The sequence below is a fragment of the Trachypithecus francoisi genome, unplaced genomic scaffold (genome assembly GCF_009764315.1).
Source record: "Trachypithecus francoisi isolate TF-2019V2 unplaced genomic scaffold, Tfra_2.0 Lachesis_group13, whole genome shotgun sequence".
Taxonomy (NCBI): Eukaryota; Metazoa; Chordata; class Mammalia; order Primates; family Cercopithecidae; genus Trachypithecus; species Trachypithecus francoisi.
Window position 1 is genome coordinate 49,133,047 of NW_022681458.1, and position 22,919 is coordinate 49,155,965.

Sequence of the window (22,919 nt, forward strand, 5' to 3'; positions counted from 1 at the left end):
TGAAAGATCATTCATATTCTTTTATTGCCTGAAGTTTACATTCCCTACCATTTAATATCAACTCAAGAAACTGATTTTTAAAAATGTGTTTCTAACTTTACCTCTTGGCCATATTTACCTCACCTTTTCAAAGACCTCTTGGTAGGAATCCAAGGAGTGGGATATGCTATACAATTATTCACTTAACATGGTTTCTGGTTCTATGCTGGTGTCAGTTCCAAAAAAAACCTATTTCCAATATTATGTAATGGAAGTTATTTCTCCAAAATAGTTGGTCATAACAATACAAATAAAGAGTATAAATAGTATTATAGTTATCTATTGGTATACACTTGGGGTTGGTTCAAAGATCCCCCACACATACTCAAATCTGCACATGTATACTCATCCCCCATGTATACCTAACTTTGCACATACTCAAATTCTGCATCAGCCTTAGGAGACTGCATGGAGAAAAGGTGGCCCTCTGTAAATGCAGGTTTGCATCCCGCAAATACTGTATTTTGGGATGGCTTTTGGCTAAAAAACCATGACTGTGTAAGTGGACCGGCACAGTTCAAACCATTATTGTTCGGGGTCAACTATATCTGGTTAATTGAGACCAATGACATTTGCCCTATGATATGAAAAAATTTTGTACTACTATGGATGTAAAACGTTTATGTTAAAATTATATAGTGACTTTAATGTTACTTTTATCTCTGTAATTTAGTGAATATATTATTCTAATATCTTTTTTTTTTTTTTTTTTTTTTTTTTGAGACAGAGTCTTGCTCTGTCACCCGGGCTGGAGTGCAGTGGCCGGATCTCAGCTCACTGCAAGCTCCGCCTCCCGGGTTCACGCCATTCTCCTGCCTCAGCCTCCGGAGTAGCTAGGACTACAGGCGCCCGCCACCTCGCCCGGCTAGTTTTTTGTATTTTCAGTAGAGACGGGGTTTCACCGTGTTAGCCAGGATGGTCTCGATCTCCTGACCTCGTGATCCACCCGTCTCAGCCTCCCAAAGTGCTGGGATTACAGGCTTGAGCCACCGCGCCCGGCTTCTAATATCTTTATGAAAAATAGAACCAAGAATGCCCATTTTCATGATGTTTTAAACCGTATTTCCTAATCTAAATATTTTGAACAATATGTCTATAGTTCAGAATGCCAACAGGATAACTGGAATAATTGCATAACATCCTTAGTCACTGGACAAGTTGTAAATTTTTTTTGCGAAATGTGTCAATAATGTGCTTCTAAAAATTTGTATAATTATACATTCCTAAGTATGTAAAGGCAACCTGTATATATACCTTATATATTAAAATGGATCCATGCATTTAAAAGAGAACTATATATCAATAGTAAACCATGAAACAAAAGAAGTTTCCCATTGTTCTTGGAATACCAAAAACCCCAAATTCAGAAAGCCACAATAGTGGAAGTACAACTCTTACATCAAAAGTGAATAACAGGATTAAGTTTGATGTGACATATACTCTACAAGGGATTCAAAATCATGTTTGCCGTGGAGTCTTTATATCCTTAAGTACTCCCATCCCTCTATGTTACTCATTAAAAATGTATTTCATATAACCAGAAGCAATTTTAAATAACCTCACAAGACTAAGGTTGTGAGGTTCAGTGGCATAATTTTAATTGCTTTAATTCAGAGATAAGTCCTATTTCCTAGGAGGGTACTTGTTTCTATTACGTGATAAAAATGATAAATCTCGTCTATTAATTTGTATCATTGCAAGTAGCTATTTTATCAGATAATGTATCAACATATTATATGCTGTGCAACACAATCCTGGAGGCAAAACAGAGTGAAAACCTTTATTTAGCAAATTTTGTTCTTGCTCTGACTTTCACAGTAATATGTGACTTAAATAATCTTGTTCATCATCAAAACCCTTTGGCAAAACAGTAACTAAATCTCAATACCTCCAGAAACAAGATTTTCTATTCATCATATTTAAAGAAAATAAGAATGAAATCAGAGAAATATATTTAAAACATGGAACTCTTGGCAGTAAAAGAAAATGCTTAGGAACCTAAGTTTCTGATATTGTTATAGTACGTGTGAAATCATAAGACTCTGGAAAAAATTCATGATAATTTTTGGAATCTTGTCCACAGAATAAAAATAGAAGTTCAAAAAATGGTAATAATATAAGTAAACCTAGAAAATTTCAAGAAAAGTGGTAGGCAGTTGATCTAAAAAGAAAAAAGGAGTAGAATACGGGAAAACTGTGATGGGAAGATATTCTATTTTCTAGAGTCTTTGGTGACATCCTAAAACTTTCCAAGATAATGGCCATACCTCAAATGCCTAAAGGGCCAGAGAAAATACATAAATGAATGAATCCATCCAGATGTAAGAGAGAACCATGGTATTTGTCTCTTGGTCTCAGAATCAACCCGGTCGATAGTTGTGAGAAGAAACTGCAAACATAACTTATTTTCTCAAGGGAAGCAGTTGTTACATTGCAAAAACATGCACCCATTGTAGTCATGTTTTCTGATTTGCCAATGGAATTTTGAAATATGGATTTTCATGTTGAATATTTTGATTTTCAATGCGAACAAAGTTTACCGTGTATAGAAATATACCTTAAGATGGACAGTTCTTAACTTTTGGTTTACACACTAAAAGTGGTCTGGGAAGGATTACATGGGTTACTATGAGATTTCCAAGAATTTCTTCTCATAAATTTTGTATAACATACTATAACATACTATCTGAAAGTTACTCAACTCTTTGGCTAGGAGAAGATGTTTTGGTTCAATTAAAGTAGAAATGTTGGATTCTTTAGGTTTTCCAAAATAAAGTTTAGTTAGTGACTTTGTGTGTGTGTGTGTGTGTGTATGTGTGTGTGTGTGTGTCTAGAGAAGAGAGAGAAATCAGTATTGAAATGATACATATTTCTCTTATAAGTGTTTATCTGATGAATTATGGTGATATACATAAGATTCTAGTTCTTTTTTTCTCTAGAAGATAGGCAACAGTAGATATGAAATAGTAATTCCTGGGAAATGTCAATAAGCAATACAATAATACCTGTTCTCACAAAACAGGGCAAAATTGCATTTAAAACAAATGACTGAAGACAAGTTGATGATGCTATCTTTTTCTGTCTTGGGATTAATATTCTAGAACACTTATTCTATTTGAAAATAACAAAATTAAATTTCCTAAGAAAAAGTCCACTATGTTCTCTATAATCTATTAAACTTACATAACTGGAATTCCAGTGTAAGTCATTATTCAGAGGTTTGTCCTATGCCAAGTCAATATTTGAATGAAGACATTTGCACAAAGGGTTGGGTCATGTGTTACATAGTATTCACTGAAATTAAAGCTCCACCGAAGCAGAGATCTTATTTCCTGAGAGAATTATAGGATCCTGTTGTAATGAAACCTCAATAATACCTCTTAATAGAATTAAAATAATACTAACTAGTGAGATCGCAGTACTATATTTAGCAGGAATTAATATATAGTTTTTAATGTCTGTGCTACTCACACAAGAGGATAGAAAGCTCTTGCCAACAGAACAGAGTATATGTTTTATTCATGTTTCATTGTAGTAGTGTCTACCCAGCACAGAGTGTCCACCAGGTTGTGTGTGTTCAGATATGTGCAAATGGAACAGACATGAACCTGAGTGAAAAACTGAGTCTGCAGATTACAGGATAACCCAATGCTAACTGGATGTGTGCATATTGATAGAAAGTAAAACTGCATTTCAATGTATTTTCTCAAGATTATTTATGAATTATCTTGAGTTATACAAAATTTTTAAATATGTACATTCAATAATAATGTATTGAATATTAACTATATGCTAATTACTGTGCAAGACAGTTTGGTAAAGAATACAAAATCAAAAGACAGAAAAAATCGTTGCTATTTCTGACTCCACCAGCTTTTTGGCTGTTGAAGTCCTAAGAGTTAAATTATGTAAACCTGAACTTAATCACACATATAGAATGTGGGTTCTAAGCTCTCTCTCAGAAAAGTGTACAGTTGATTTTGAAATAGAAATGTTGTTTCTGTAATCTTATAAATGTGTTCAGATATATGTACTAATCCTTATTACACAAAATAAAATTTATCATTTTAAGTTTTCATTCTCAAAATAAATATTTTAAACAATAAAAGGCTTTTGGCATACAGAACTTCTTACCTATTAAGTAGGAATCAGAAATTGCTGGAGGAAGGAATTAACTTCATCTTTAAAGATTATTAGATTCCAGTGAGAGCACATGTGAGGAAAGGCATTATACAAGGAAGAAATAATGTCAGAATGAGTACAGGGAACATAACATTACTTGGCATATTTGCAAGTCTATAAAAAGGAATTCAAAAGTCCTAAGCATTAAACATATTACATTTTCTCCCATTAAACATATGTGAAAGAAAATAATAACCTTAAAATAAGTCTAAACATGTCCAAAAATTTCGATAATAAACCTGATACTCGTCAGATGTAAATTATCAGCTGCTATGATGATGTCCTAAATATATGCTTATGTTTGACTATTTGATACTCCAGAACTGCATATTTGTGGTGGACTAATCACAGAGTTGAAATTGCTGGATGAGTTTTATAAGTATACACTGTGGATCTTTTATAAATAAGACTCTAGTTATTACTACAAGGAAAGGGACCAGAAGTCTCAGGGGAAGAAACAGATTTACAGAATTGGAAATGGATGTCCAAAGCATGCATTACATCAGAAGCATTCCACTACCAGAGCTATTGATTTATTTTTTCAAACTTCTAGTAGATGAAAAGTATCTCTGTCCCTGTATTCATCAGTTTCACATTTGAGTGTGAAAATGAACAACTTGAACTAGAGGAAAAACTGTAAGATATATGTATACCACCAAAATATGACCTTAATGATGGCAAATACATTATACATTACTAAAACAGAAATTCTAATCATGACTAAAGCTAAATCAATTCACTTTTTTCTTACTGGGATGCTAATGCTTTGTTAAATGTGAACTTACTAATTTAGTTATACTTGATTATAATACTGCTGCAGTTGGCTTATATACATACAGGCTACTCTCCTTCAGTTCATTCAAACTTCTTTCTCCCTTAACAAACAACAACGGTTCATGTAGCTCTGGGTTTTCTACAAGTCCATGAGGGATTCCTTACTTTAAAGACATTCCTTATGATCTGAATTAGAAACATAGGATGCACTTGTAAGAAAGCCTTCATTCCTTACACACATGGAGTAACTGCAATTATTTGTTGATAACTTCAATGAGCATTTTTAAAACTTTATTTTTAATTGACAATAATTATGTATGTATGGGGCATAATGTAATGTTTTGATCTATGTATACATCATGGAAAGACAGACTTGTTAACATATTAGTCAACTCATGATTTTCCTTTTTTGTGAGGAAAACAATAAAAATGTATTATTTTAGTAATTTTGAGAAATACAATAAAGTATTTATTCACAATCACCAAGATAAGAAAGCAAACTAAGTGTCCATCAGTGAATGAATGGATAAAGAAAATGTCATACATATGCATAACGGGATACTATCAGCCTTAAAAAAGAAAAAAATTCTGTCATTTATGACATGAATGGTATTGGAGGACATTATGCTAAGTGAAATAAGCCAGGTAAAGAAAGACAAATACTGTATGATCTCACTTGTATGAGGAATCAAAAAAAGTTGATCTCATAGCAACCGTGGAAAGGTGGTTACAGTTACACATAGCCTTGATGAAATTTTTCTTTAGGAAATATTATTTTAATCAACACCTGATGGATGAATAAAAACTAACTTGATGAAAATTCAGAGGAGATAAACGTTATAAATACAGGAAAGGGCATATGCAAAGACATCATGGTAGAGAAGGAGCACAGCTCACTACAATAACTGAAAAAAAAAATGCCTGTTTGGCAACAGTATAGACAGAAAATGGCAGAAAAACAGAAATTGACTGGGCTGGTAGATTCACTGCAATTGCACAAGTATAGAGAGTACCATTTACTACATTGAACATGATAATATGATTGTTGCACCTGGATATGGTACATGCATTCTCCTGCATAGCTGCAATTCGGGAGATGTATACCTTCCTGAGATTTCTCCATGTTGTTGTTTTGTTTTGTTTGCTCCCCATCACCAACAAATACATTCCAGGATATTGGATTTATAAACATGAGAAAAGTTTCCAGGATATCAAGAAGTTATTGGTTCTATCATTTATCATTGCTTCTGGACACTAAGGGCTTGTCGTTGGGTATAGGAATTGTGTTTAACTCAAAATGCCGCTTTTCCTTAAGGACTATTGCTTACTTACAGAACAGGACTGCCAAGCAGTGACAGGCATTTTTTTCAGCATGAGTCAAAAATTTCACAAAAAATCTATAACTATATATATATTTATTTTTATGGTGGACAAACTTCAAAGATTAGGTCTAGATATTTCCCAACTGTGTTCTTATCCCCATAATCTTTAGCTCCAGGCAAAACCTTTGCAATTCAGCGTTGAATGCTTCAACTTTACATCATCCAAAAGGTTAGAATTCACCCTGTATAGTAGTTTAAATATATATGGTATATATAGTGAATTTTTTTTTCTGAAAGATATCAAAACCTCTGTTAAGTTTCTATGTTGATTCAGAAGTATTCCCAAGAAAGCTACCATCATTTCCAATTTTTTTTTTTTTTTTTCAAATTCATTTCCAGCTCAAATATCTGTGTTACAGTAGAGGTTGTGTAGAAATTACCTAGTTTTTTTATATCACCTTTATCTAGCTCTGGTATTGATAAAGGATACTACATAATTCAAACAAAACTTGTTGAGTAGCTGAATACATGAAAGAATGAATAATGCTATTATTATTATTATTATTTGAATAGATATTATGACCATGGCATTATGCTGGGTTTTGATTATGTAAATGTGACTCACCTGATTTCTTCTTCTGAGATGCTTACAGTTTATTGGTAGGGACAGAAACATTAGCAACCATTTTCAGTACAATTTGATGAGTATAATAAACCACTTGATATGGGTGCCTGGAGATACTTAGTTCCACCTAAAAGAAGGACAAGCAGACTGACAATAAATACATACAAGGAAATAACAGTGGCTAGGATGATTCTTGAAAGAGAAGTGGAATTTGGAAGGATAAAGTAAAGAAAACATTAAGTAAAGAAAAGAGCAGGAAGAAAGGCAGGTCAGTAATACATATTAATGGAGAGAGCAAACAATGTACTCATATGCAAGCTTAAGGAAAGAGGACAGACTGTCAGGAGAATGTAAAGTTCCATGTTTTACCCAACTCTAATGTTTTTAATAATGGGCAGCTTTCTTTTCAGTTGAGTTTAAGGAAATTATAAAATGTAAGAGTATAGGTGAAAGTATTTTTTGATCACTTATGATCCCAACATGAAAAAATAATGTCTTTTAATGTTTTGAAATATTTTCAGTTTTTTGTGAGGAATATGTTCACATTACAAGGGTATCCCTGGATGTACCTATAAATGTATATATAGAGATATTTTACCCATATTGAATTATACTATATATAATTATACTTTGTATAATTCAATATCCTTCTTACCTTCCAAAATAATTCTAATTTCATTTCATTAAATATTATTCAAAATACAGTTTTAATACCATGACCTTCTATTATATGAAATGTTGTCATTTACTTAATTTAACTCATATTTAACCAACAAAATGTATGTATTTTAAAAGTTACAAAATATGGCAGTAACAATTCTCCTTAGAAGTTTGTGAGAACTCAACAATAACACCTTCTGGCTTCCTGACCTACAATCTTCTTTGAGGCCTTTGATATGAAGCAAAGCATGAAGTGAATGTCACAGAGCTGTTGTGATAATGACCAAGACAGAAGGTAAGGAGGGGTTGTACTCCCGTATTGTACGATCGCTGGCTTCATTTATTTCAGAAAACACTGGGAATTCTCCAAGGCCAGAAAATGAATAAAACAGAAACGATTCTTTGATTTCTGTTTCTGCTAAAGTGGACTCACCTGGTATTTTTAAGCCTTCTGGTGTGATTTGGAGACTTAATCTTTAAAATGTGTATCCTTACTTGTGAAAGATTATGCTAAGTAATTAGCAAGGAATGCTATGTGCATCAGAGTGCAGAGTTTAATATTAATTTTGTTTTGTTTGTTTTGATTGTCTTGAGTTCTTATAGCTGTTGACTGAAATCTTTTAGAAGTCGTATAATAAAAAGAAGGATTATCTTTGGAAACCATGCTTATTCCCTGATCCGATAACCTATCATATTTTATTTTACTAAAGGCTCAACCAAGTACAAGGCAAAACACTAATATATGAAATATTTGTGTTTTTTTCCTAGTTTTTTAAGTTAAGAATGGAAAATTATTTTCATTCTGTAAATACAATTTTGACTGCAAACAATTTAATTTTTTTTTTTTTTTTTTGCACAGTCTCACTCTGTTGCCCAGGCTGAAGTGCAGTGGCATGATCTCGGCTCACTTCACTGCAACTTCTGCCTCCCAGATTCAAGCAATTTTCCTGCCTCAGCCCCCCAAGTAGCTGGGACTACAGGCATACACCACACACATGACTAATTTTATTTTTTTTTATTTTCTTGTAGAAGCAGATTGTCACTATGCTGCCCAGTCTGGTCTCCAACTCTTGAGCTCAAGTGACTGCTTGGCTCGGCCTCCCAAAGTGCCAGGATTATAGGTGTGAGCCACCACACCTGGCTTTAGTTTAATATTAAACCCAGTTAAGCAAAACCTTTTTAGAGAAGGAATCTGGTAAGTCCTAAACACCCTCACTATCATTTTATCTGTTAGCATTTGCTGCATTAAAAATCACTACCAAAACTTAGTAGCCTAGAAAACCAGCCATTCATTACGTTCATTACAACCAGCTCATGATGTTGTGGGTCAACAGGACAGTTACCTTATGGTCCAAGTTCAACTGGTTTCAACTAGAATTGCTTATGAATATGTTTTCAACTGTGAATCAGTTTGCTGATTTTGGCTGGACTCTCCCATCTCTAAGGCTTGGCTGAGACAAAATGCTTACTCTGCTTTTCTCCATAAAAATATCTCAACCTGCAACAAACTAACCTTGGCTTGATGTTTAAATGGAACTGAGAAAGGTCTCAAGAGAATAGGCTATTCACAAACTGAGCCAAACTTCCAGAGAGAGAAAAATAAACTCCATTTCTTGATGGGTGAAGCTGCAGGTACCACTGCAAAGTGCATGAATACAGAGGGCATGTTTGCTATCTGCCTGCAGCACTGAATCATATTTATATTTTACCTAAATATCCCTGATAATTCTTAAAGACAATGATGATTTTAATATTCTCTTTTATCCAATAATCATGAGCAATGCCCTGCATATAGAAGGACAATATAATAAATTGTACAGTTAATATTATTTCCCTTTTGAAAAAAAGAGTGGAATCATTTAGTCCAATTTTTCATAACCAGCAGCACATTTCTTCTACTTCTTTTGTACAATGCACTAGAAAAGATCACAAATATGACTAATACATTGTTTTACATCTCAGTGTAGGGTCAGTCTTAAAGACATTTTCCATAACGAAGATATACAACCACCATATCACCAGAGTCTATTATTTTATGCATTAAACTTGGTTAGTTCCACCAATAGCAATCACCTTTACAATGTGCCAGAAGATTTTTTTAATACTTTAAGTTCTGGAATACATGTGCAGAACGTGCAGGTTTGTTACATAAATATACACGTGCCATTGTGGTTCACTGCACCCATCAACCCGTCATCTACATTAGATATTTCTCCTAATGTTATCCCTCCCCTAGCCCCCAACTCCCCAACAGGCCCCAGTGTGTGATGTTACCCTCCCTGTGTCCATGTGTTCTCACTGTTCAACTCACACTTACAAGTGAGAACATGTGGTGTTTGGTTTTCTGTTCCTGCATTAGTTTGCTGAGAATGATGATTTCCAGTTTCATCCATGTCCCTGCCAAGGACATGAAATCATACTTTTTATGGCTGCATAGTATTCCATGGTGTATATGCGCCACATTTTATTTATCCAGTTTGTCATCGATGGGCATTTGGGTTAGTTCCAAGTCTTTCCTATTGTGCTGCAATAAATATACATGTGATGGGTATTTATAGTAGAATGATTTATAAACCTTCGGATATGTACCCAGTAATAAGATTGTTGGCAAATAGTATTTCTGGTTCTAGATCCGTGAGGAATCGCCACACTGTCTTCCACAATGGTTGAACTAACCTACACTCCCACCGACAGTGTAAAAGCATTCCTATTTCTCCAAATCCTCTCCAGCATCCGTTGTTTCCTGACGTTTTTAATGATCGCCATTCTAACTGGCATGAGATGGTATCTCATTGTGGCTTTGATTTGCATTTCCCTAATGACCAGTGATGATGAGCTTTTTTTCATATGTTTGTTGGCTCCATAAATGTCTTCTTTTGAGAAGTGTCTGCTTATATCCCTTGCCCACTTTTTGATGGGGTTGTTTTTTTCTTGTAAATTTGTTTAAGTTCCTTTTAGATTCTGGATATTAGCCCTTTGTCAGATGGATAGACTGCAAAAATTTTCTCCCATTCTGTTGGTTGCCTGATCACTCTGATGATAGTTTCCTTTACTGTGCAGAAGCTCTTTGGTTTAATTAGATCCCATTTGTCAATTTTGGCTTTTGTTGCCATTGCTTTTGGAGTTTTAGTCATGAAGTCTTTGCCTATGCCTATGTCCTGAATAGTATTGCCTAGGTTTTCTTCTAGAGTTTTTATGGCTTTAGGTCTTACGTGTAAGTCTTTAATCAATCCTGAGTAAATTTTTGCATAAGGTGTAAGGAAGGGGTTCTGTTTCAGTTTTCTGTATATGGCTAGCTAGCTTTCCCAACACCATTTGTTAAATAGAGAATCTTTTCCCTATCACTTGTTTTTGTCAGGTTTGTCAAAGATCAAATGGTTGTAGATGTGTAGCATTATTTCTGTGGCCTCTGTTCTGTTCCATTGGTCTATATATCTGTTTTGGTACCAGTACCATGCTGTTTTGGTTACTGTAGCCTTGTAGTATAGTTTGAAGTCAAGTAGCATGATGCCTCCAGCTTTGTTCTTTTTGCTTAGGATTGTATTGGCTATATAGGCTCTTTTTTTTGGTTCCATATGAAATTTAAAGGAGTTTTTTTCTAATTCTGTGAAGAAAGTCAATGGTAGCTTGATGGGGATAGCACTGAATCTATAAATTACCTTGGGCAGTATGGCCATTTTCAGGATATTGATTCTTCCTATCCATGAGAATGGAATGTTTTTTCCTTTGTTTGTGTCCTCTCTTAGTTCCTTAAGTAGTGGTTTGTAGTTCTCCTAGAAGAGGTCCTTCACATCCCTTGTAAGTTGGATTCCTAGGTATTTTATTCTCTTTGTAGCAATTGTGAATGGGAGTTCACTCATGATTTGGCTCTCTGTTTGTCTATTATTGGTGTATAGGAATGCTTGTAATTTTTGAACATTGATTTTTTATCCTGAGACTTTGCTGAAGTTGTTTATCAGTTTAAGGAGATTTTGGGCTGAGTTAATGGGGTTTTCTATGTATACAATCATGTCATCTGAAAACAGAGACAGTTTGACTTCCTCTCTTTCTATTTGAATACTTTTATTTCTTTCTCTTGCCTGATTGCCCTGCCAGAACTTCCAATACTATGTTGAACAGAAGTGGTGAGAAAGGGCATCCTTTTCTTGTGTCGGAATCAGTCCCAAAATGAATTGCACTTGGAGGCCTGAATCATCCAAAGTGGTTGTCCACCCTGATCAGATAAACAGCCAATGGCCCCAGCCAGAGGCTAGCATGGCGCCTGGCACATGGTACATGATGCCTTATAACTGGGTGTAGAATAAAGCTGGGGTGTGCCCATCCTGCTGAGGTATCCAGCCTGAAGGAGGAATCTCAGGGCACAGTGAAGTCTTGGTGATTCAGTGGAGGGGGCTGGGGGCTCACAGAGGGCACCAGTTAGGGTTGACCCAGGTATTTGTTTACACAGCTGGGATAAGAGAAACTGAGCTGACCCAGGTCTTTCTCATGAAAATTCAATAAGGGCAAAGCTGCCCCTGAAAATACCAACATTTTGCATTGTTAAGAACCACATCATAAATGCCTCAACTAGCTTTAGATGAAGAGATCTAAGGGAATGCTTCAAGCTTTTGTCCATTCAGTATGATACTGGCTGTGGGTTTGTCATAAATAGCTCTTACTATTTTGGGATACATTCCATCAGTACCTAGTTTCTTGAGAGTTTTTACCATGAAGGGGTGTTATATTTTGTGGAAGGCCTTTCCTGCATCTGTTGAGATAATCATGTGGTTTTTGTCATTGGTTCTGTTTGTGTGATGGATTATATTTATTGTTTTGTCTATGTTGAACCAGTCTTGCATTGCAGGGATGAAGTCAACTTGATCATGGTGGATAAGCTTTTTGATGTGCTGCTGGATTCAGTTTGCCAGTATTTTTTTGAGGATTTTCCCATCGATGTTCATCGGAGACATTGGCCTGAAATTTTCTTTTTTTGCTGTGTCTCTGCCAGGTTTTGCTATCAGGATAACGCTAACCTCAAAAAATGAATTAGGTAGGAGTCCCTCTTTTTCTATTGTTTGGAATAGTTTTAGAAGGAATGGTACCAGCTCCTCTTTGTACCTCTCATAGAATTCAGCTCTGAATCCATCTGGTCCTGGGCTTTTTTTGGTTGCTAAGCTATTAATTATTGCCTGAAATTCAGAATTTGTTATTGGTCTATTCAGGGATTCGACTTCTTCCTGGTTTAGTCTTGGGAGGGTGTATGTGTCCAGAAATTTATCCATGTCTTTTAGATTTTCCAGTTTATTTGCATAGAGGTGTTTACAGTATTCTCTGATGGTAGTTTATATTTCTGAGGAATCGGTGGTGATATCCCCTTTATCATTTTTTATTGTGTCAATCTGATTCTTCCATCTTTTCTTCTTTATTAGTCTGGTTATCAGTCTATCTGTTTTGTTAATCTTTTTTTAAAAAACAGCTCCTGGATTCACTGATTTTTTGAAGGAGTTTTTGTGCCTCTGTCTCCTTCAGTTCTGTTCTGATCTTAGCTATTTCTTGTCTTCTGCCAACTTTTGAATTTGTCTGCTCTTGTTCTTTTAATTGTGATGCTACTTTGGGCTGTATGGCTATTTTCATCTTAGATCGTTTACATCTTTCCCTCTTTCTCCTGTGGACATTTAGTGCTATAAATTTATCTCTAAACACTGCTTTAGCTCTGTCCCAGAGATTCTGGTATGTTGTGTCTTTGTTCTCATTGGCTTTAAAGAACTTATTTATTCCTACCTTAATTTCATTATTTACCCAGTAGTCATTCAGGAGCAGTTTGTTCAGTTTCCATGTAGTTGTGCAGTTTTGAAGGAGTTTCTTAATCTTGAGTTTTAATTTGATTGCACTTTGGTCTGAGAGAATGTTTGTTATGATTTCCATTATTTTGTATTTGCTGAGGAGTGTTTTACTTCCAATTATGTGGTCAATTTTAAAATAAGTGTGATGTGGTCCTGAGAAGAATCTATATTCTGTTGATTTGGGGTGGAGAGTTCTGTAGATGTCTATTAGGTCCACTTGGTCCAAAGCTGAGTTGGAGTCCTGAATAACCTTGTTAATTTTCTGTTTTGTTGATCTGTCTAATATTGACAGTGAGGTGTTAAAGTCTCCACTATTATTGTGTGGTAGTCTAAGTCTCTTTGTAGTCTCTAAAAACTTGCTTGATGAATCTGGGTGCTCCTGTAGTGGGTGCATATATATTTAGGATAGTTAGTTCTTCCTGTTGAATTGTGATGCCTTGTCTCTTTTGATCTTTGTTGGTTTAAAGTCTGTTTTATCAGAGACTAGGATTTCAACCCCCTGCTTTTTTTTTTTTTTTTTTTTCTGTCCATTTGTTTGGTAAATATTCCTCCATCCCTTTATTTTGAGCCTATGTTTGTCTTTGCATGTGAGATGGGTCTCCTGAATACAGCATACCAATGAGTCTTGACTCTTTATCCAATTTGTAATCTGTGTATTTTAATTGGGGCATTTAGCCCATTTACATATAAGGTTAATATTGTTGTATGTGAATTTGATCCTGTCATCATTAGGTTAGCTAGTTATTTTGCACATTAGTTGAAGCAATTTCTTCATAGTATTATTGGTCTTTATATTTTGGTGTGCTTTTGCTGTGGCTGGTATCGGTTTTTCTTATCTATATTTATTGCTGCCTTCAGGAGCTCTTGTAAGACAGACCTGGTGGTGACAAAATCCCTCAGTGTTTGCTTGTCTGGAAAGGATTTTATTTCTCCTTCTCTTAAGAAGCTTAGTTTGGCTGGATATGAAATTCTGGGTTGAAAATTCTTTTCTTTAGGAATGGTGAATGTTGGCCCCCACTCCCTTCTGGTTTATAGGGTTTCTGCAGAGATCTGCTTTTAGTCTAAAGGGTTTCTCATGGTAGTAACCTGATATTTCTCTCTGGCTGCCCTTAACATTTTTTCTTTTGTTTCCACCTTGGAGCATCTGATGATTATGTGTATTGGGGTTGCTCTTCTTAAGGAGTATCTTAGTGGTGTTCTCTGTACTTCCTGAATCTGAACGTTGCCCTGTCTTGCTAGGTTGGAGAAGTTCTCCTGGATAATATCTTGAAGTGTGTTTTCGAACTTGGCTCCATTCTCCCCATCACTTTCAGGTACAGCAATCAATCGTAGGTTTGGTCTTTTCACATAGTCCCACATTGCTTGGAGGCTTTGTTCATTCCTTTTCATTCTTTTTTCTCTGATCTTCTCTTCATACCTTATTTGAGTAAGCTGATCTTCAATCTCTGATATACTTTCTTCTGCTTGATCGATTCAGCTTTTGATACTTGTGTATGCTTCACAAAGTTCTCATACTGTGTTTTTCAGCTCCATCGGGTCAATTATGTTCTTATCTTAACTGATTATCTAGTTAGCAATTCCTCTAACCTTTTTTTCAAGGTTCTTAGCTTCCTTGCGTTGGGTTAGAACATGCTCCTTTAGCTCAGAGGAGTTTGTTATTACCCACCTTCTGAAGCCTACTTTTGTCAATTCATCAAACTCATTCTTTGTCCAGTTTTGTTCCCTTGCTGGTGAGGAGTTATGATATTTTGGAGGAGAAATGGCATTCGGGATTTTGGAATTTTTAGGCTTTTTGCACTGGTTTTTCCTCATCTTTGTGGATTTATATACCTTTGGTCTTTGATGTTGGTGACCTTTGGATGGGGTTTCTGTGTGGATGTCCTTTTTGTTGATGTTGATGCTATTCTTTTCTGTTTGTTAATTTTCCTTCTAACAGTCAGCCCCCTCTGCTGCAGGTCTGCTGGAGTTTGCTGGAGGTCCACTCCAGACCCTGTTTGCCTGGGTACCACCAGGGGAGGCTGCAGAAGAGAAAAGATTGCTTTCTGTTCCTTCCTCTGGAAGCTTAATCCCAGAGGGGTACCCGCTGGATGGCAGCCGGAGCTCTCCTGTATGAGTTGTCTGTTGACCCCTGCTGGGAGGTGTCTCCCCTCAGGAGGCACAGGGGTCAGGGACCCACCTGAGGAGGCAGTCTGTCCCTTAGCAGAGCTATAGTACCATGCTGGGATATCTACTGCTTTTCAGAACTGGCAGGCAGTAACATTTAAGTCTGCTGTAGCAGCACACACAGCCACTCCTTCCCCCAGGTGCTCTGTCTCAGAGAGATGGGAGTTTTCTCTTTAAGCCCCTGACTGGGGCTGCTGTCTTTCTTTCAGAGATGCCCTGCCCAGAGAGGAGGAATCTAGAGAGGCAGTCTGGCTATAATGGCTTTGCAGAGCTGTGGTGGGCTCTGCCCAGTTTGAACTTCCTGGAGGCTTTGTTTACAGTGTGAGGGGAAAACAGCTTACTCAAGCCTCAGTAATGGTGGACGCCCTCCCCCAACCAAGCTCCAGCATCCCAGGTCCACTTCAGCCTGCTGTGCTGGCAGCCAGAATTTCAAGCCAGTGGATCTTAGCTTGCTGGGCTCTGTGGGGCTCAGATCCACTGAGCTAGACCACTTGGCTCCCTGCTTCAGCTGCCTTTCCAGGGGAGTGAACGATTCTGTCTTGCTGGGGTTCCAGGCACCACTGGGGTATGAAAAAAACAAAACAAAACAAAACAAAAACTCCTGCAGCTAGCTCGGTGCCCAAGTTTTGTGCTTAAAACCCAGGACCCGGGTGGTGTAGGCACCCAAGGGAACTCCCTCGTCTGAGGGTTGAGAAGATCTTGAGAAATCATAGCATCTGGGCCAGAATGCACCATTCCTCACGGCACAGTCCCTCAAGGCTTCCCTTGGCTAGAGGAGAGAGTTCCCTGACTCCTTGTGCTTCCCAGTGGAGGTGAAACCGCACCCTGCTTCGGCTCACCCTCCATGGGCTGCACTCACGGTCTAACCAGTCCCAATGAGATGAGCCAGGTACCTCAGTTGGAAATGCAGAGATCACCTGACTTCTGCATTGATCTGCAGACTGAAGCTGTTCCTATTTGGCCATTTTGCAAGCCACTCCATCCAGAAGATACTTTTAGATGACTTCCTTTTTTCCTCTTTTCTAATTCTTGCCCATTTGCTTGTAGATAAATGTAACTACTTCCTTCTCTGTAATATTGTTTTTTTATCCCTGTTTTTTATTTGATTCTATCATTCCTTTTATTTCCTTTATTAATTTTATTTACATTTACTTACATCATTGTATTAAGACACCACTAATTACTTTACAAATAAAAAGTGAAACACTTTCAAGAAGATAAAGCAAAAGATATATGTTTGGTAATTAAACTATATACATTAAAACAGATGACATAAACCTCTACAGCTCTTGCAAATATCCATGTATAGACGCTCCAGGGAGTATCCATCTAACTTTCCATTTTTCTACAATGAAGCTTGCTTTCACTCAGGCAGAAAATCACAGCCAATTAACATTTATACTTCAATTTCTCTTAAATGCATACAAGTATTGTAGTGCATTATTCCATATTACTTAGGGATTAAATATGAATTTTGAAAAACTGAGATAAACTATTATTTATAACACTGTTTCTGAATGATTCATGTATTAATGGTTCCAGTCATGGTACAGTACTCACAGGTGACCATTTAATCTACAATTGAGTTTTTAATTTGGGAGTTACCACAGTAAATACATTTTTCATTCTAAATATTATTAAATGTTTCTTGGTATTACAATCTAGTGCATTCAAAGGTTAAATAATCATTGGCAAGGGACATTGGACAAATGAGATGGTGAAAATCTTTTTCCCTGACATTTAGCAATGACAAGCAAAACTCAGTTTCAATAATCATGATTCATTTAATACCATATTTAGAAGACTGGTACTTAGTGGTTTGTCAACTGGCATTTGCAAACAGACCAATTTTCCATCTTTTTTAATGGTACAACTTGAAGTAATCAAATTTAATTAAGATAAAATGACGAGAATACAAAATAAAAAAAAACTTACTGATAATTGAGAAAAATATATCTTTCCAAGGAATAATTTGGACATTTTTCCACTAAAATTGTTAATACATATAATCAGTTGAACTTATTGGTAAAAATTTTATTGCTACAACATATATGATATCTAATTATTATAGAAATTCTTAATTGTAGAAATCCTTGATAATTTCTACACAAAATATTATAATAGTTTACTTGGTATAATACTTATTATTAATTTTAATTTTATTGTTGGTAGTCTGTTGAATAGAACAAGATGAAAGAATAATAGTAAAAATATAAATACTAGTTCTGATTCCAACATCAAATAACTATGTGCTTTTAGATAGTATTTTAGAAAAATTCTTATCATATAATAATACCGTATCACAGTGTCACACAAATGATATGTGGCTAAATTCTCAGTGTTCATCATTGTCAATTAGTTCTCATGTTTTCTGTGACTTTGTACTGCCTTTAATCTTGGCCAATTGCCTCATATATGTGCCATCGGCAATTACAGGGACAAAACAAGAAATGGGTTTAAGGAAATCCATCAGCATTTCAGGAGAAATAGAAAGGGAAAAACATATAAGGATTGCACATTAATGAGTTTTTATGTATAGTCGCTATATGTTTTTCTCTTTCTATACATGACTTGTATTACTTTTACAATGATAAATCTTAGTGTTATATCATTCCTGATGGAATTAAATCCCTCTGCTCCCTGGATAAATTTTTGGACTTCTTTGATCTGATGACAACTTTGACAACTGAAGAAAGTATTACCCTGATTGTTATGATTTCTTAATCATAAAAATCTTTCTAAAATATTTCTACAAAATGGTCAGAATACCATATCTATTTTCTCATATTACGTCCCAGTTTTTCACAGTTTTCTCACAGAGTGAGAACTTCTCACTCTGGCAAAGACAATGGGGTCATCCACTAAATATAAAAGATTTGAAATTCTCTGAAAGAAAATTGGGATTTTTTTTTTTTTTGTATTCAACTGCAGACTTGAATTTTGAAACAGAAAACAAAAAGTCTGTTTATTTATCATTGCCAGTTGATAAGAAAACCAGATCCCCAAAATATAGTTTTCAATCTGATAGCCACTGAACATAACAAATGCAATAAAATCACTCGCCATCGAAAGAATTTTATCCATAAAAATGTATACATAAAGGATGTGTAATGACATTAAGACTGGGAGCCAGTTAGAGCAATGTAAGGCTGCCTACTGAATAACTTGTGATTCATAATAATATTTGGAATTTCTTATATTTTATGATTAAATTATATTGAATCTCCTTTCTTGGGATTTCAGGGAGATCCAAGCAAGGAGAAATGAAAACAGAAGTTCTGATCTATGATCTTTTTTTACTTAGAATGTTGCCTTATGTATTTAACTCAAGTTAGTTCAAATACATTCAATTCATTCAATTCAGTAAACATTAATTAAGGGATTATGAATTTCTAGGAACTGATTTGGGGATTCAAAACTAAAAAATTATTTTGCCACTACTCTTAAAAAACCTCCCTCTACTTCAACATTGCCAACAAAGTAAGATAAAGACTTATAGCCACATTTGGGCTGGGTGTGGTGGCTCACGCCTGTAATTCCACCATTTTGGGAGGTCAAGGCAAGTGGATCACTTGAGGCCAGTTCAAGACCAGCCTGGCCAATGTGGCACAACCACATCTCTACTAAAAATACAAAAAAATTAGCCAGGCTTGATGGCACATGCCTGTACTTGGGAGGCTGAGGCAGGAGAATCACTTGAACCTTGGAGTGGGAGGTTGCAATGAGCCGAGATCACACCACTGTGCTCCAGCCTGGGTAACAAAACGAGATTTTGTCTCAACAACAACAAGAAAAAGAACTATAGTCACATTTGAATTAAGTGGTTCTATCACAGGAAGTACATTTCAGATCAAGAAAATAGCATAAACAAAGGCACACAGGTGTGAAATTCCAGGGCATGCTGAGAGAATAGTGAATATTCTGGGAGGCTGAATTGTTTCAGAAAATTGGCAGAAGAAATGTAATCCTAAATATGTGTTGTTTTCTTACCCTTGTTCTAGAGTAAGAAAGGTTAAAAACATCTTTTAAATTAGTGGATTAGATTTGTCATCAATATGATTGTTGAAGTGCCCATACTGTACAAAGTAATTTAGGGAGACTGGAAGCCAGGCGCTAAAATAGGCAGCGAATATGGTTTAATAAAACACAGGAATGCAAAGAGAATGTCAAAACCATATTTAACAGTTTCAACAGAGGAAAAACCGAAAAGAGAAGTAATGAAGTGGAACCAGAAGTAAGCCACTTCTGGCAAGGAGTGCGTGAGATTTAAAAGACAGAGTCTTACTTCTTTTGGCCAGGTTTCTAGGAATCAAGGCAAGAAGGTAAAGGAATCATTCTCTGCTTATGTAATTCATTGTGAGTGCTAAAAATGCAATGGAGTGAGTTTAGAATAGAGGTTAGCAAAAGTGGGAAAAGTACTGTGAGGAGTGATGACTCCCTAAAATTAAATAAGATAATCCAAAGCACAGCTAAAAGTGAGATTGCTCTTTTTGTGGGAGATGAAGAATCCTGAGGTAGTGGAGTAGAGAATTGAGAGACAAACAGGAAAGTGAGAGGAAATCGAGAGACAACAGTGCATAGAAAACAGTAGTCTCAAATAATATTTTGGTTATCATTTCTCTTGAAGAAATACGTTAACATTAGATGCCACTCAATTTGTCAGCCCTGGGTGAGTAATCTCAGCAAGATTACGGAAAGTGTATACTATTAGATTTTAGTAGAGAAATGATAGTTTCTGTAAATGACACAATAATCTAGGCAGGGCAAACCCAAAGGTAATTTAGAAATTGTACCTATCTAAACTCATTCAATTAAAGGGGTATTAATATTTTTAAGGGCTGGCACTGAGCATCTGCATTGCACTGACAAGATGTTACAGTGGGAAACCAACCGACTAAACTGCTTATGAAGGGGTTACATCTCAAAATAAAATAATGTATTATGTAATTCATGAATGGAAGTTTAATGGGATGACACTCATTTATTATTATACACAGTTTTGTGATTTTTATGAACATGTCACTTTTATGGTATATGCATAGCTTCTGAAATTATTTCATTTTTTAAGTTTTGCTTCCCAGACTAGGCAACTTATTAGATGTTATTCTTTGACTAAAGCTTTTAGGCACTGAAAAATAGCAACACTAAGTAACTAAGTTATTTTTTTCCTGAGAATTTAAATATCTGGCTAAGAATTACCTCAACCTTTTAAGTTGTTACAATAAATAACTAAAAACTTATAATCCCAGATAACTTTTCTGCACTTTATAGTCAGAATGAACTGCTGGCATGGAGCAAGGCTATAATCCCAAAGGAATTTTTAAAATCATCTTAGGTTTTTAATTCTTTTTTAGTGTAAATAATAAAGTGCACTTTAGTTAGCTGGTTAGTCATCTTTGGGATGCATCTAAGAATGGGCAACATGATAGCACCAAATATCTCTCTCTCTCTCTCTCTCTCTCTCATAAGATAGGGTCCCATTGTGTTGTACAGGCTGGTCTCTAACTGGTGGGCTCAAATGATCCTCCTGTATCATGCCTCAGCCTCCCAAAGTGCTGGGATTAGAGTGAACCACTGTGCATGGCCCCAAATAATTTCTCACAGAGAAATATAGGAGGTTATATGTATATACATGCTTATGCTGGTGTTTCTGTTTTTACTCACATTAAAAAAAAGAATCAATGGGGCTGATATTTTAGTTTATTTCAGCTATGAAAACCAGCAATTAGCCATTGCATTTTAATATTTCCAATATAGATTAAATGGTTTTGAATTAACTAGTAAACATTCAATTCAGTTATGTTCCACAAGCAGTTAATTACAGATAAGCTTAAAAATGAATAACATAAGAAAGGGACTGCATATCTTTGCTTGCTTACACATCATCAGCTGTTCCCTTTGTTTCTTCCTTCCTTCCCTTTTTCCTTTCCTTTATTTCTTGCTTTCTTTCTTTTCAGTGTAATAATCAGTAATAAAACGAGTAGTTCAGCATTCAAACAATAGTTTTTGCAGAAATCAATTATGGTTTCAGACCCACTGAAAGTAGTGAAGTATCAGAGTTTGATTTGTGTGTGTGTGTGTGGCCAGGCTAGCTGGGTTGAGTTAAAGCAGCTTAAATTTGTTTAGTTTGTTTTATAAAAGTTATCCTTGCTATTAGTAGAGTTAGAAATAAAATTTACTTAAGATATGGAAAGCTGTATTTCCAGAGACTAGAATAAAAGCTCTCTTAATACCCTGAATATTGAAACTATACACATTCATTCATATTAGAAGATTTCTACCTCCCTGCTTATTAGTGTACTAATAAGCAACTGTGATATTGAGTTTACCATAGCATTGTAAAGGTCATGTGTGTACAATAAGTATGTAAGCCTCAAATTGCTATTATATCCCCAGCCAGCTAAACAGCCAGATATAACTTCCGTTCATATTTTCTAATCCTTGTTTTGCCTATCAAAATTTACTTTTGCATTAACATTCTGGGATTTGGGGGAAAGGATACAAATAATGGTTCAAAAGCATTTCAGTTGTTTGACAGAGAAGCCTAAATCTCCAAAATATATTTAGAAACAGAAAAAAAATTCTTTCAGCGCAATTTGTGATTTTATTAGGAAAAAATGCAACTTTTATGTCAATGTTTTACCTTTCTAATAATAGTAATAAACACTAAACAAACATATTTAAATATCTTATAGTGTTCTATTGGTGGATTTTGGCATATGTTACATAACTAACAGCACATCTAAGATGCATGAATTACATAAGCAAAGAACATAGCAATAGTTCCACTGCCTGGTCAAAAGCAAAGAACAGGAGTGATCTGGAAGAGAAGAGGGGAGAAGACTGAGGCCGGGCGCGGTGGCTCAAGCCTGTAATCCCAGCACTTTGGGAGGCCAAGACGGGCGGATCACGAGGTCAGGAGATCGAGACCATCCTGGCTAACACGGTGAAACCTCGTCTCTACTAAAAAATACAAAAAAAACTAGCCGGGTGAGGTGGCGGGCGCCTGTAGTCCCAGCTACTTGGGAGGCTGAGGCAGGAGAATGGCGTGAACCCGGGAGGCGGAGCTTGCAGTGAGCTGAGATCTGGCCACTGCACTCCAGCCTGGGTGACAGAGCGAGATTCCGTCTCAAAAAAAAAAAAAAAAAAAAAAACTTCTAAAAAAAAGAGGAAAAGACTGGTAACCTAAAATGAGGGAGAAAATACCGCTCATTGTTTTGTTCATTACTTCCTCCTTCTCTTTCTTCTAGTCTTTCTTTCCTCCCGTGAAATGGTTAGATATACGTCTCTGGTGGCAGAAGTGGGAATGAGTTGAGCACATTAGACTAAGAT